The following is a 14,164-nucleotide window of genomic DNA, read 5'->3' as shown; positions in this document are numbered from 1 at the left end:
AAGGTTTTAATATTTTGTTATCAATTATACCAAGTGTCCTTGTACATAATTTCACCCCTGTTTTAATTATTCTAGTGGCTATTAATCCATTCCCGTGTCCGGTTAAATGAACGATTATTCGTACATATAAATACCCCGCCCATCGTGTCCGATCGAGTGTATATGGTAATGTATAGGGACGCCCAATTGTAAATCTTTATATTAACATTAACAAACTATCATTTAGTTAAACAAATATAAAGCCCATTAATAGCCCATAGTCTAATTTCCACAAGTGTCGTTCTTTTGTCCAAACCCCAATTATGGTACAAAGCCCAATTACCCAATTTTAGTAATTAGCCCAACATCATGATTACTTCGGATTAAATAAGCATAATAATAACTTAGCTACGAGACATTAAATTAAAAAGGTTGAACATAACTTACAATGATTAAAAATAGCGTAGCGTTACACGGACAGAATTTTGACTTACACCCTTACAACATTCGCTAACATACCCTTATTATTAGAATTAAAATTAAAATTAAAATTATAATATATATATATATATATATATATATATATATATATATATATATTTTTACGATATAGATAGAGAGATGGATATATGATGGATTGAAAAATGATCAGAATTCGGTTGGCTTTATAGGGAGTTTCAAACTTTGGGTCTCCGCGACTCGCGGCCCATTTTGCCTTCAAACTCCGCGAGTCGCGGAATTTGTAAATACAGCTCACCAGCTTTTGGCTCTTTGTTTGCCGACGATTTATTTTATAAATATAATATATATATATAATTAATATAATTAATTATATATTATATTATATTTATATATATAATTAACTTGTAATTTTTAGTCCGTTGCGTCGAGCATTGAGAGTTGACTCTGATCTCGGTTCCGGATTTTCGAACGTCCTTGCGTACAATTTAATATCTTGTACTTTGCGTTTTGAATCTTGTACTCTTGTAATTTCGAGACGCTTCTTATCAATAATTGGAACCTCTTTGATTGTCTTTTGTACTTTTGAGCTTTTTGGTCGTTTGCGTCTTCAATTCCTCGAATCTGTCTTTTATCTTCACCTTTTATTATTTAAACGAATATCACTTGTAAATAGAACAATTGCAACTAAAAGCTTGTCTTTCTTGAGGAATAATGCTATGAAATATATGTTCGTTTTTAGCATTATCAAATATTCCCACACTTGAGCGTTGCTTGTCCTCAAGCAATATCGTCTTGAAATACTAGAATCACTTCTTTATTCTTCACACTTTGTACATCAGTGATTTCTATACGGCGGTATAAACAATGGTAGTAACGATATGGTTTACAGTCCCACATGACTATAAAAATTTAGATCCATTAAGGAAATTGGATCTTTATGAAAACATTTGATCTTTTGAAAATTAAATCTAGTTTTTACCCTAGATAAGTTTTCCAGAATAACCCTTCACCGGTATTTGCAAAATATTTTTGTGGGTTTGGTGGGTTTCAGATTTGAAAATTTTAGCTCAAAACTTATGGTTTTGTGTCACCCACTTGCTAACCTTGTATTTGCAAAGCAACACGTCCAGTTTACTTGTCCCGTATATTACCTTTCGGTAAACTACCGTCCGGTTGTAAAGGAAAGCGTTGAACAAGCAACTGTTAAGGCAATGTCCCCTGACATGCTTTTAATTATGGTCTATAACGTGTCGGACGCAATTACTATCCTTGGTAGGAGCAATAGTAACGCTCATCCTTATAATTTTTCGGTCTGGCACAAGGTCCTGTCCTTGACCATGCTATGCAACCACCGTTCTTACGGTTGACACCCGATTTGGTTCAGGTGACCTAATGAATTCCAGGTGAATTTCTAGGATTTTACGTTCAATGGTAATGAACGCATTAAAAATGGGTTCTCAGAAAACAAATCGGTTTATAATTTTGATCAAAATATTTTCTCGTTCAAGCTCGAGTTTAGATATCATTGAATTCTATGAGTTTGTAATTCTCAATCTTTAAGGTCAATCTCAAGGATTGAGTAATATCAGGCTTAAAAGCTGATTTTTGATCTTTTAAGGAGATTATCCTTTCTGGGGATCTGATTCATTAGTCTTATCCAGCTAATTTGCATGGTGCCCCCCCATTTTACGAGATAAATCCTTCTCATGGTTAGGATAAATCTGACCACTTGGCGACCCTGTTTAATGCTGAGGTCCGTGGATTTCCTGCTGATTTTAGTGATGACTTTTCTAGATTTTTCGTCAACCTACAGCTGGTCTGGACGACAACTTCTTGACTTAAATCAAGAAGCGCGTGTCTTTTTCGGAAGACTTTACTTCCTTTTAATGATGGAATTGATTCATCGTGTAGATCCATCTTTTCTTTTCTTTCATCGGGTAAAACAGTTTAGTTTAGTCCAAAGCAAAAGTATTTTCAATTATTTGTACAAAAATATGTGATATATGTTTTGAATAACTTGGAGAATTTTCCCACACTTGGCTTTTATTTTCCTTTTTATCGTCCTCTATTCCATTTTAAATGAATTTTAACATTTTGGTTTGTTTTTCAATTTATGTCCTTTCCGAGGTTACAATAATTTCGGTGTTAAAACCTAGTTTTATCGTTCATAAATATGTATAAACATGATTTTGAGTTCATTTAATTGAAAATTTTGAAAAATTTTACTAGAATTGGATAGTCAGTATATAAGACTAGGGCTGTTCTTTATTATCAGAGAGCACTAGATTCTAATACAACTACTGCTTTACTAGTATTTTTAATGGTAACCAAGTGTATAAAGTAAAAATTTTAAAATCCGAAAGAATTTAACCCCTTCCCACACTTAAGATCTTGCAATGCCCTCATTTGCAAGAAATCAGTAACAATTTAAATTATGAGGGTGATTTGTGTGAAAATGATTAAATTTTACCAAAGTTTCCAAATATATTGGCGTTTGTTTGCTGAATGATAAATGGTGCACATCATTTGTTCATTCCGTCTTGTTGTTATTTCACATATATTTTGCATCTTGTCGTCAAAATTAGTTGCTTTTGTTGAACTTAATGCCAGTCTTTGAAAATGCGTTGTTTTACCCTGTTGTGTACATAAGATAAACTGCAAACATATATACATATTTTTGAAGTTTGGTATATTACCCCACATTCAAAAATTATTAAAATCTAAGAATAAAAGTTAGAAAATTATAAAAACTATTACAATATTAACATAAGTATTAAACGTATTACAAATTACAAAATAAATAAAACTACGTAGACTAGGGATGATACTGGTACCAATAGGGGTTCCATGCATAACCATAGGTGCTATAAAATGCTTCGGCAGGGTTATACGTAAGATACGGTGGTTGCATCTCTATAGACCAGGGAGGGAATATGGGTTTTGGTGTAGGAATATAGTTTCTACCTATATGTTGGCAATGAGCTATGATTTGGTTTTGATGAACTTGCCAATCTTCAAATGCTCTCTGTCTAGCATTTTGGTACTCCTGTGAAGCTATAAACCTTTGCATTTCTTGCATTTCATTTCCCCCTCCTACATTACCTTGCTGTTGGTTTCTCTCAACTTGTGGATGTCTACCATGGTATTGTACTGCGGCGTTATTTCGCCTCTTCAAAACTTTCGCACCATGGTATATATTTAAACCTATTGTATCGCGGGGTTCTGGTTCTTCGACTAATAATCCCCCCCGACTTATATCCACACCGAGATATTCAGCAATCAAAGTAATAAAAATACCACCTCCTATTATGCTATGCGGTCTCATCCCCCTAACCATAGCTGATAAATAATAACCCACACAATAAGGTATACTTACAGCGCTTTGTGGGTCTCGAATACACATATGGTAAAACAAATCATGTTCATTTACCTTTTCCTTGTTCTTACCTCTTTGTGTAATTGAATTAGCTAAAAACCTATGAATCACTCTTAATTCAGCTCTATCTATATCCAAATAAGAGTAATTTCCCCCTTTGAATCGGTGATGGCTTGTCATTTGACTCCATACACCGCGTGTATCAAAATTTTCATCTATCTTTCTACCATTTAGTATCAACCCTGTACAATCGGCAGATGCTAACTCCTCAGGCGTATATATACGTAAAGCCTGAGCCATGTCTAGTAAAGACATGTGGCGCATCGAACCTCCTAACAAAAATCTAATAAAAGATCGATCGGTTAAACTAGCTACCCGATCATTTAATTCTATACTACACAACAATTCTTCACACCATACTTTATATACAGGTCTACGCATGGTGAATAAACGTACCCAGTCATTAAAAGTAGAATTACCATACCTCTGTGCAAGTAATTCCCTAATTAGCCCGGCCAATTCTACAGCTTCTACTGGTCCCCATTCTATGACCCTAGGTACCTCAACAACTTTAGAATGAAGAGTATGCAAACCCCTTTGGTATTTTGGATAATCTATCCAAAGTCTGTCAAATCTCAGGTTCGGGTGCAAATCTTCCAAGTGCATATCAGAAAATGTCATGACTGGATGAGGTATATCTTGCTTGTAGTAGTTATCCACCTCCTGTTGTTCCGCATTCTCAGCAGGAGCATTGCGAGCTTGGGATGAAGATTCACCCCTTTCAGTCGTTTTTCTTGAGTAATTCCTTGATAGCATCCTTCTCAACATGATTTTAGTAAAAGATTTGATGATTAACGGTTAAAAATTGTGATTTTAGGGGTGTTTTTGCGGGTTTTTTCGAGGGTTATTTTGCAGTTTTTTTTTCTGTGTTGGGACTGATCAAATCGATCAGTATATATTTTTTTCTGGTTTTTTCATCCTCCGCGAGTCGTGGTGAGTTTACCTTTCAAACTCCGCGACTCGCGTAGTTTATATTTTTTTTTTATATATATATATCTTATATTAATTAAAACAATTAAGTAATTAATTTTAAAATTTTGTTTCCCTTGTTATTTAGGACGAGGTTGTTTCGGATCGATGTCCTAGTCCGTCCTTCGACAAAATTTTAAAATTTATCTTTTTGTAGCGATTGTTTTAAAAGCTAAGATTTTTGGGTTTTTTTAATGTTTTTGGCATACTTTAATTCAATAAGATTTAAAAAAAATAATGATAATAAAAGTTCTCGTCCCTCCCTCGGGTAAAGCAATTTCGGTTCAACGACCTAGTCTTCAACTTACGACGAATTTTAAAAATCATATTTTTAACTTAATGAGATAAAGTAAATTTTTGTTTTTAAATTCACACAACTTAAATATAAAATTCAAAATTAATATTAAAAATTCACACCAAACTTAAAATTTAAAATGCATAAAATTAAAAATTCATATTTTAAAAATTAAAAATTCACACCAAACTTAATTTAAAAATTCATATTATAAATTCACACCAAACTTATATTAATTTTTCAAATATTTACAATTTTAAATATATTGTTTTTATAAAGTTTACAATATTAATTTAAGATTTAAATATTAATTTTAAAAACATGGTAAAAATAAAATTAAAAATCTTTTTGGCTTTTTATCCCACTTTAATCAATCAAATATTATCAAAAATATGCGCCCCTCTTTTCGGTAAAGTAATTTCGGTTCCAAGACCTAATTTAACTCATGACGAATTTTTGAAATATTTTGGGTTGGTTGATTAAAGATATTTATACCTTAAGAATAAACGTTAAATTTCGCAGTGATGTAATAAATTTTTGAATGATATCAATAATTTCGGTCGCCAAACCTAATTTTATTCAATACCAATTTAATACTTTATAGCGAACAAATTAGCGTTTATTATCAAAAGGTTAAAAAAAAAAAATTTAAAAACTGTACAATCATACCTGTGAAATAGATTTCTTAGTTATATGATCTATCCCATTCATAAGATAGTCGGTTTAATTGGTTTTCCATAGCTACATAGGCGTAACCTCGAGCATTCAGTGTCTTTTCTTCTAAACATATGAACGGTCCGTCTCTGCATAAACTAACAAATTCGGTGTTTGAATAGGTTTGATTATTTGAACATTTACCTCCATGTGACCATTTTCCGCATTTGTGACATCTTTCTAGGTGTCGTGCTCTTCTTTTCGCTGCGGATTTTGATTTTCCTTTACCAAATTGTAACTTATTATCTTCGCATCTGGATTCTTTTCTAACTCCGTCCATTCTTTTTCTGATTACTGATACTATTTCACTCGGAAGTGTGTCATTATTACGTTTAGTGATCAAAGCATGTAGCATTAGACCATGGTTTAGTTCACAGGCAGTCTTCATTTCGTAAAAACCTAAAAAAAATAAAAATTCAGAATGGGGGGAGAAGACTAGTTCTTTAGGGTCTGCTAGGGAAAGACCATTCGGGTTCCATTTTCGAGAACTACACGAAAACAGACAATCTAACTCTAACAGAAATACATATTATCCTTTAAAGACTTGATTCTCCCCACACTTAGTTAGCTGTGGTGTCGAAATTGTGATTAACTTCGTTGTCGACTTCCATCGGACTATCTATGTAGTGTTTAACTCTGTGACCATTAACTTTAAATTCAATCCCATTTGAATTTATCAATTCTACTGTTCCGTATGGAAAAACTCTTTTAACTATGAATGGTCCAGACCATCTTGATTTCAATTTTCCAGGAAATAGCTTGAATCATGAATTGAAAAGAAGAACTCTGTCTCCTTCTTTAAAATCTTTTGAACTTCTGATTCTTTTATCATGCCATTTCTTCGTTCTTTCTTTATAGATTAACGAATTATCGTATGCTTCATGTCTTAATTCTTCTAATTCATTTAGTTGACTTAACCGTAGACGTCCGGCTTCATGTAAATCAAGATTACATGTCTTCAAAGCCCAAAATGCTTTGTGTTCAATTTCTACTGGAAGATGACATGCTTTTCCATAAACAAGTCTAAAAGGTGTGGTTCCAATTGGAGTTTTGTAGGCTGTTCTAAAAGCCCAGAGTGCATCCTCCAATTTAATGGACCATTCCTTCAGATTTGATCCTACGGTTTTCTCTAGAATACGTTTTAAAGCTCGGTTGGTATTTTAAACTTGTCCACTTGTTTGTGGATGATATGCGGTGGAGATTTTATGAGTTACTCCATATCTTTTAAGAACTTTCTCAAGTTGATTATTACAGAAATGAGTACCCCGATCACTTATTAAAGCTTTCGGTGTTCCAAACCTTGCAAAAAGACGTTTTAAAAAGTTGACTACAACTCGTGCATCGTTAGTTGGGAGAGCTTGTGCTTCTGCCCATTTAGATACATAATCAATGGCTACGAGTATATATAGATTATTATGAGATTTTGGAAATGGACCCATAAAGTCAATACCCCAAATGTCAAATACTTCACATACTTGGATGACATTTTGTGGCATTTCATCACGTTGACTTATTTTTCCAGCCCTTTGACAAGCATCACAGGATTTGCAAAGAAGGTGTGCGTCTTTGTAAATTGTAGGCCAATAGAATCCAGCATCATAAAATTTTCTTGTTGTTAGTTGAGGCCCATAATGCCCTCCTGTTGGTCCTGTGTGACAATGGTTTAATATTTTACTAGCTTCATCTCCAAATACATATCGGCGTATTATTCCATCGGGACAACTTTTAAACAGATGTGGATCTTCCCAAAAATAGTGTTTTATATCACTGAAGAATTTCTTTCGTCTTTGGTACGATAATCCTTTTTCAAGGAATCCACAAACTAAGTAGTTTGCATAGTCTGCAAACCATGGAATTTCTTTATAATCTATCTTCAATAGATATTCATCAGGAAAGTTGTCTTGTATGGCCGATTCATTTAGAACTTCTAATTCGGGATTTTCAAGACGAGAAAGATGATCAGCGGCGAGATTTTCTGCTCCTCTTTTATCTCGGATTTCAATATCAAACTCTTGTAAGAGTAAGATCCAACGGATTAATCTTGGTTTAGCATCTTGTTTTGAAAATAGGTATCTAAGAGCAGAATGGTCGGTATAGACCACCGTTTTTGCTAGAACGAGATATGAACGAAATTTGTCAAAATCAAAGACAATAGCAAGGAGTTCTTTTTTAGTAGTTGTATAGTTCGTTTGTGCTCCTTGTAACGTCTTACTAGCATAATATATAGGTTGAAATCGTTTTTCAATCCTTTGTCCTAAAACGGCTCCCATTGCAAAATCACTTGCATCGCACATTAGTTCAAATGGTAGATTCCAATTTGGTGTTATCATGATCGGCGCATTAGTGAGTTTTTCTTTAAGAATATTAAAAGATTTGATACACTCATCTGAAATGATAAATGGAGCATCCTTTTCTAGGAGTTTATTCATAGGAGTGGCAATTTTAGAAAAATCTTTTATGAAACGTCGGTAAAAACCGGCATGCCCTAGAAAACTCCTAACTCCTCTAACATTGGTGGGATGTGGAAGTTTAGCAATTACATCTACTTTAGCTCTATCCACTTCAATTCCTTCTTTTGAAATTTTATGACCAAGAACGATGCCTTCTTTAACCATGAAATGGCATTTCTCCCAATTAAGTACTAGATTTTATTGTTCGCATCTAATAAGCATTCGTTCCAGATTAGCTAGACATGATTCAAATGTATCACCGAAGACTGAAAAGTCATCCATGAAAACTTCCATGCATTCTTCTATCATGTCATGAAAAATCGCCATCATGCACCTTTGAAAGGTTGCAGGGGCGTTGCAAAGTCCAAATGGCATGCGTTTGTAAGCAAAAGTACCATAAGGGCACGTGAATGTGGTTTTCTCTTGGTCTTCGGGTGCTATTGGAATTTGAAAATATCCGGAAAATCCATCTAGAAAACAATAGTAACTATTTCCGGCTAATCTTTCCAACATTTGATCAATGAAAGGTAAGGGAAAGTGATCTTTTCTGGTGGCGTCATTTAATTTTCTATAATCAATACATACACGCCATCCTGTTATAGTCCTAGTAGGAATAAGCTCATTTTTCTCATTTGTAATGACAGTCATGCCACCCTTCTTAGGTACGCATTGAACTGGGCTTACCCATGGACTATCAGAAATTGGATAAATTAGACCTGCATCTAGCAGCTTAATAATTTCTTTCTTAACTACATCTTGTATATTAGGATTTAGTCTTCGTTGGCGTTGCACATACGTTTTATGACCTTCTTCCATAAGGATTTTATGTGTGCAATACGAAGGACTTATTCCTTTAATATCATGAATCTTCCATGCAATGGCTGGTTTATGAGCTTTCAACACAGAAATGAGTTGTGATTTCTCATTTTCAGTAAGAGAAGACGATATTATTACAGGTAATTCAGATTCACCATGTAAATAAGCGTATTCCAAATGGTTTGGAAGTGGCTTTAACTCTAATTTCGGAGGTTCTTCTATCGATGATTTGTATCGATATCTGTCTTCTTCTTTTAGCATTTGGATTTCTTCTGTTGTTGGTTCATATCCATTAGCTGTAAGTGTAGCTAACATTTCAGCTTCATCAATTGGTTCATTACCTTCTCCAAAAGAACATTCTCCTGTTCCTTGTAATTCTGGAAATTCTTCTAACAATTCTGCATGTGAATCTATACTTTGAATATAATAACATGTATCATCTGCAGATTGTGGTTGTTGCATTGCTCTATCAACTGAAAAGGTAACACTCTCATCCTCTATACTTAGGGTCAGTTTCTTACCGAACACGTCTATCATTGCTTTAGCCGTGTTTAAGAATGGTCTTCCTAATATGAGAGGAACTTGAGAATCTTCTTCCATGTACAAAACAACAAAATCTACTGGAAATACTAAAGTACCAACTTTAACTAGCATGTTCTCCATTATCCCTCTAGGATATTTTATTGATCTATCGGCTAGTTGTATGCTTATTCTTGTTGGTTTCAATTCTCCAAGGTCTAGTTTAGCGTATAGTGAATACGGCATTAGATTTATACTAGCACCTAAATCTGCAAATGCTTCTATTGAACTAAGACTACCCAGAAAACATGGAATTGTGAAACTTCCTGGATCAGATAGTTTTTCTGGTATCTTATTCAACAGCACTGCTGAACAATTAGCATTCATAGTAACAGCTGAGAGTTCTTCCATTTTCTTTCTATTTGAGATTAGATCTTTCAAGAATTTAGCATATCTAGGCATTCCTGAAATCACATCAATGAAAGGAAGATTTACATTTATCTGTTTAAACATATCCAAGAATTTGGATTGCTCGGCTTCAAGTTTCTCTTTCTTCATTTTACTCGGGTAAGGAAGTGGTGGTTGGTATGGTTTAACATAAGGTTTATCCTTAGCTTTGTTATCTTCATTAACCTTTTCAACTACCGGTTCTTTTTCCTTATCTTGATCAGGTTGTGGTTCTTGTGGAGTAGGAATAGCTTCATCAGAAGTTATAGGTATTTCAGGTGGTTTAAGTGTTGTACCACTTCTTGTGGTAATGGCTTTAGCTGTTTCATTCCGGGGGTTAGCATTTGTATCACTAGGTAGACTTCCCGGTTTTCTTTCACCTATTAATCTTGCTAGGTTACTTACTTCTTGTTCTAGATTTTGAATAGAAGCTTATTGATTTCTAAATGCTTGAGCATTTTGTTCATTGGTTTGTTTCTGAGATGTGAAAAACTGCGTTTGAGTTTCAACTAGCTTCGTCATAATATCTTCTAAATTCGGCTTTTTATCATCGGTTTGTTGTGGTGGTTTGTTTTGAAAATTAGGTCTTTGCTGATTGTAATTATTATTGGATACTTGTTGATTGCTAGGACCTTGTTGGTTGTTGTATGGAATATTTCGGTTATAATTCTGGTTTTGATTGTAAATAGGTCTTGGCGGTTGATAATTATTCTGATAATTATTTCCAGGCCTTTGGTTTATGTATGAAATATTCTCTCTTTGTTCCATTGTTAATTCAATACTGAGACAATCTTTTGTCAAATGTGGTCCTCCACACTGCTCACAACTAATTCGTATTGAATGAATATCCTTAGTCATCTTTTCCATTCGTCTCTCGACAGCATCTATCTTTGCGGAAATGGAATCTAAGTCATGGCTAGAATCGGCTCTCGCTGCTTTAGATGATCTAACGATATCTTTTTCTTGGTGCCACTCATGTGAGTGGGAAGCAGTGTAATCAATAATTTTGTAAGCATCGGTTTCGGTTTTCTTCATAATAGAACCACCAGCTGCTATATCTATGTCTTTCCTTGTAGTGATGTCGCATCCTTGGTAGAATATTTGTACTATTTGACAGGTGTCTAAACCATGTTGCGGACATCCTCTTAACAACTTTCCAAATCTTGTCCACGCCTCATATCGAGTTTCATTTGGCTTCTGTGTGAACGTAACAATTTCTGCTTGAAGTCTTACGGCTTTAGATGCAGGAAAGAATTGTTTAAGAAATTTTTCAACTAAAACGTCCCATGTCTCAATCACCCCTTCAGGTAACGATTCCAACCAATCTTTGGCTTCTCCCTTTAAAGTCCAGGGAAATAACATGAGATATATCTGTTCATCCTCCACTTCTCGGATTTTAAATAGTGTGCAGATCCTATTAAAGGTACGTAGATGTTCATTTGGATCATCCTTCGGCGCACCACTAAATTGGCATTGATTAGTCACCATGTGTAGAATTTGTCCTTTGATTTCATAATCTGGCGCATTAATGTCTGGATGAGTAATTGCGTGACCTTGGCCAGTGCGTTTAGCTCTCATTCGGTCTTCCATACTTAAAGGTTCCAGATTCTCCATAATTGAATTTGTTGAATCGGAATCACTAGAGGATTCTGATTTAATGGTTCGTTCCTCAACAATCTCTGTTTGAATGATTGGTGGTTCCGGAGGAAAATTTAATGGTTCAGGATCTACGAATCGTTCCTGAATATTCTCCGGATTCTCAATTGTGAGGTCGGGTTCAAAAAATGGATTATCGGAAATTTGAACTGGAGTACTTGGTCGACTGGATGACGATTCTAAAGAAAAATCAACGGCAGTAATATTTGCTAAATGTCTTGATCTAGTTACAGGTGGTGAACGTACAAAAGGTGGTAAACGTCTTGCTCGGTGCATTCACTGAATATCCTATTAGTTTTAAAAAGGAAAGAAAAATTATAATAAGTTATCCAATCAATAGACTTTTCTGATTTTGCCCACGTTTCGAATAGCCAAAAGATGCAGCAGAGGGGCAGGATTCGTTTGGTCTCAATATAATTGAGGACTGTTTGGCTCCAATAACCCGGTCCACGTACAAATCCAACTATTACTACGAACCAGAAAATTTTGATGTCTATCAATTTAACCACTTAAAATAAATTTTCGTAATTTTAAGAAATTTAGATAAGAAGTAGAATAAAAATCTATGTCCTAAAACTAGAATAGCGAGAAATAAGAAAGAAAAAGAGTTCGTCGGAAAAAGGTCGAAAAAGAAAAATGGTTGAAAAATAAAAGGTGACGGAAAAATAAAAGAAACTTATAAAACTTAAAAATACTTGACTAACCTAACCTTATTACTACAACTAACTTAAAATTATAATCGCAAATTGAGATTACTAATTGGAATGATAATTGATACAAAGGTAAAAGGTGTCTAAAAATATTAAAGCTTACAAGAAAAACTAAATCTCAAATGGAAATAACTTAAAAAGAAACTAAAACTTAAAAAGGCGTCGCAAAATTCTAAAGCACCTAAATCTTAGTCTAAAGAAAAAGCACTTAAGGAATTCTACGGCAAAGCCTAAAAATCTAGAAGTAAAAATAACTATGGCAAAAACTAAGTTTAAAACTAAATATGAGCTAAAAATACAAATATTACGCTAAAACAACTAAAAAGGGACAAAATATAAAAATATACAAAAAGTTATAAAAAATACAATTTTTATAAAAATATTATTTTTATATTATTTATTTAATAAAACTACTAATTTTACAATTTAATTAAACTAATTTAACTAAAATATATAAATTAAATAAAAAGTAAAAGTAATTATAATAAAACTAATTATAATAATATTAATTATTTAGGGTTAATAATAATAATAATTAATAATTTCCCGTAATTAATGCTGAATTAGGGTTCTGTCGGTGTCAGAGTGTCTCCGCGAGTTGTGGTGCCCGAAGCAGAAAACTCCGCGAGTCGCGGGGTTCCCGAATTCAACCCAGGTACAGTTTTTTATTTGACGCGTTTTTTTTTATTTATTTTATATTTTCTGTTTTTATCAAAATATTTATATAATAAAAAACTTATATTTTAAAAACTTAAATAAAAATAGAACTAATTTATAATTTTAAAAATATCTTAAAAATAGATTTATAAAAATTTTTTTTTTTTTCGGTTTTATATTTATAAAATATATTTATAAAATAAATTAAATAAAACTTATATTTTTACAAACTAAAGAAACTTTATAAAACTTAAATATTTATCAAACTCTTAAAAATACTTATATTTTTGTTTTTCTTTTAATATTTTTGAATATTTAAAACGTATTTTTTTTAAAAACGAATTTTAATAAAAGTAAACTAAAAATCTTTTTTTTATTATATATTAGCGTTGCGCTTCCGGCTTTTAAGCGAATCCCCGGCAGCGGCGCCAAAAATAACTTGATGTTTTAGCAGAGTGGTATAAAAATACTATTAAATTTTACAAGAAATACTATTAAATACGATACAATTTTACACAAGATATTTATTTATTTAGAGAATGGATATACTTAAACCTTGCTACAACACTTATAGGCAGTGTACCTAATCGTACAGTAGTGTAGTTTTTAGTAAGTCCGGTTCGTTCCACAGGGAATCTTTTTAAACAAAGCTTAACGCTATATTAGTTTACTTTTATAAAAATACAAATATATATATAAGTAATATTATTATTATAAAGGGGAGTTTTTACCGTTTAATGACCGGTTTGTCGATTTTAAAACTTTAGTCACAGTTAAAACCAAATGTAAAATATTAAAAATAAATACAAGACTTAAATTAAAGCGTAAAGTAAATAACGATAATGAAATTGCGAATAATAAAAGTGCGATAAAATAAACTTGCGATAATTAAAAAGTACGATAATTAAAAGTGCAATAAAATAAAATAACAATAAAAATACGATAATTAGAAGTGCAATTAAATATAAAATAAAGGAAATTAAATATGAAATAAAAGAATTATGCTTATTTAAACTTCCGTAATCATGATGGTTGACGTGTTGATTTTAGTTTT

This window comes from Rutidosis leptorrhynchoides, chromosome 1 (assembly GCF_046630445.1).
Source record: "Rutidosis leptorrhynchoides isolate AG116_Rl617_1_P2 chromosome 1, CSIRO_AGI_Rlap_v1, whole genome shotgun sequence".
In the NCBI taxonomy this organism is placed as follows: domain Eukaryota; kingdom Viridiplantae; phylum Streptophyta; class Magnoliopsida; order Asterales; family Asteraceae; genus Rutidosis; species Rutidosis leptorrhynchoides.
Note: the sequence above shows the minus strand (reverse complement) of the source record.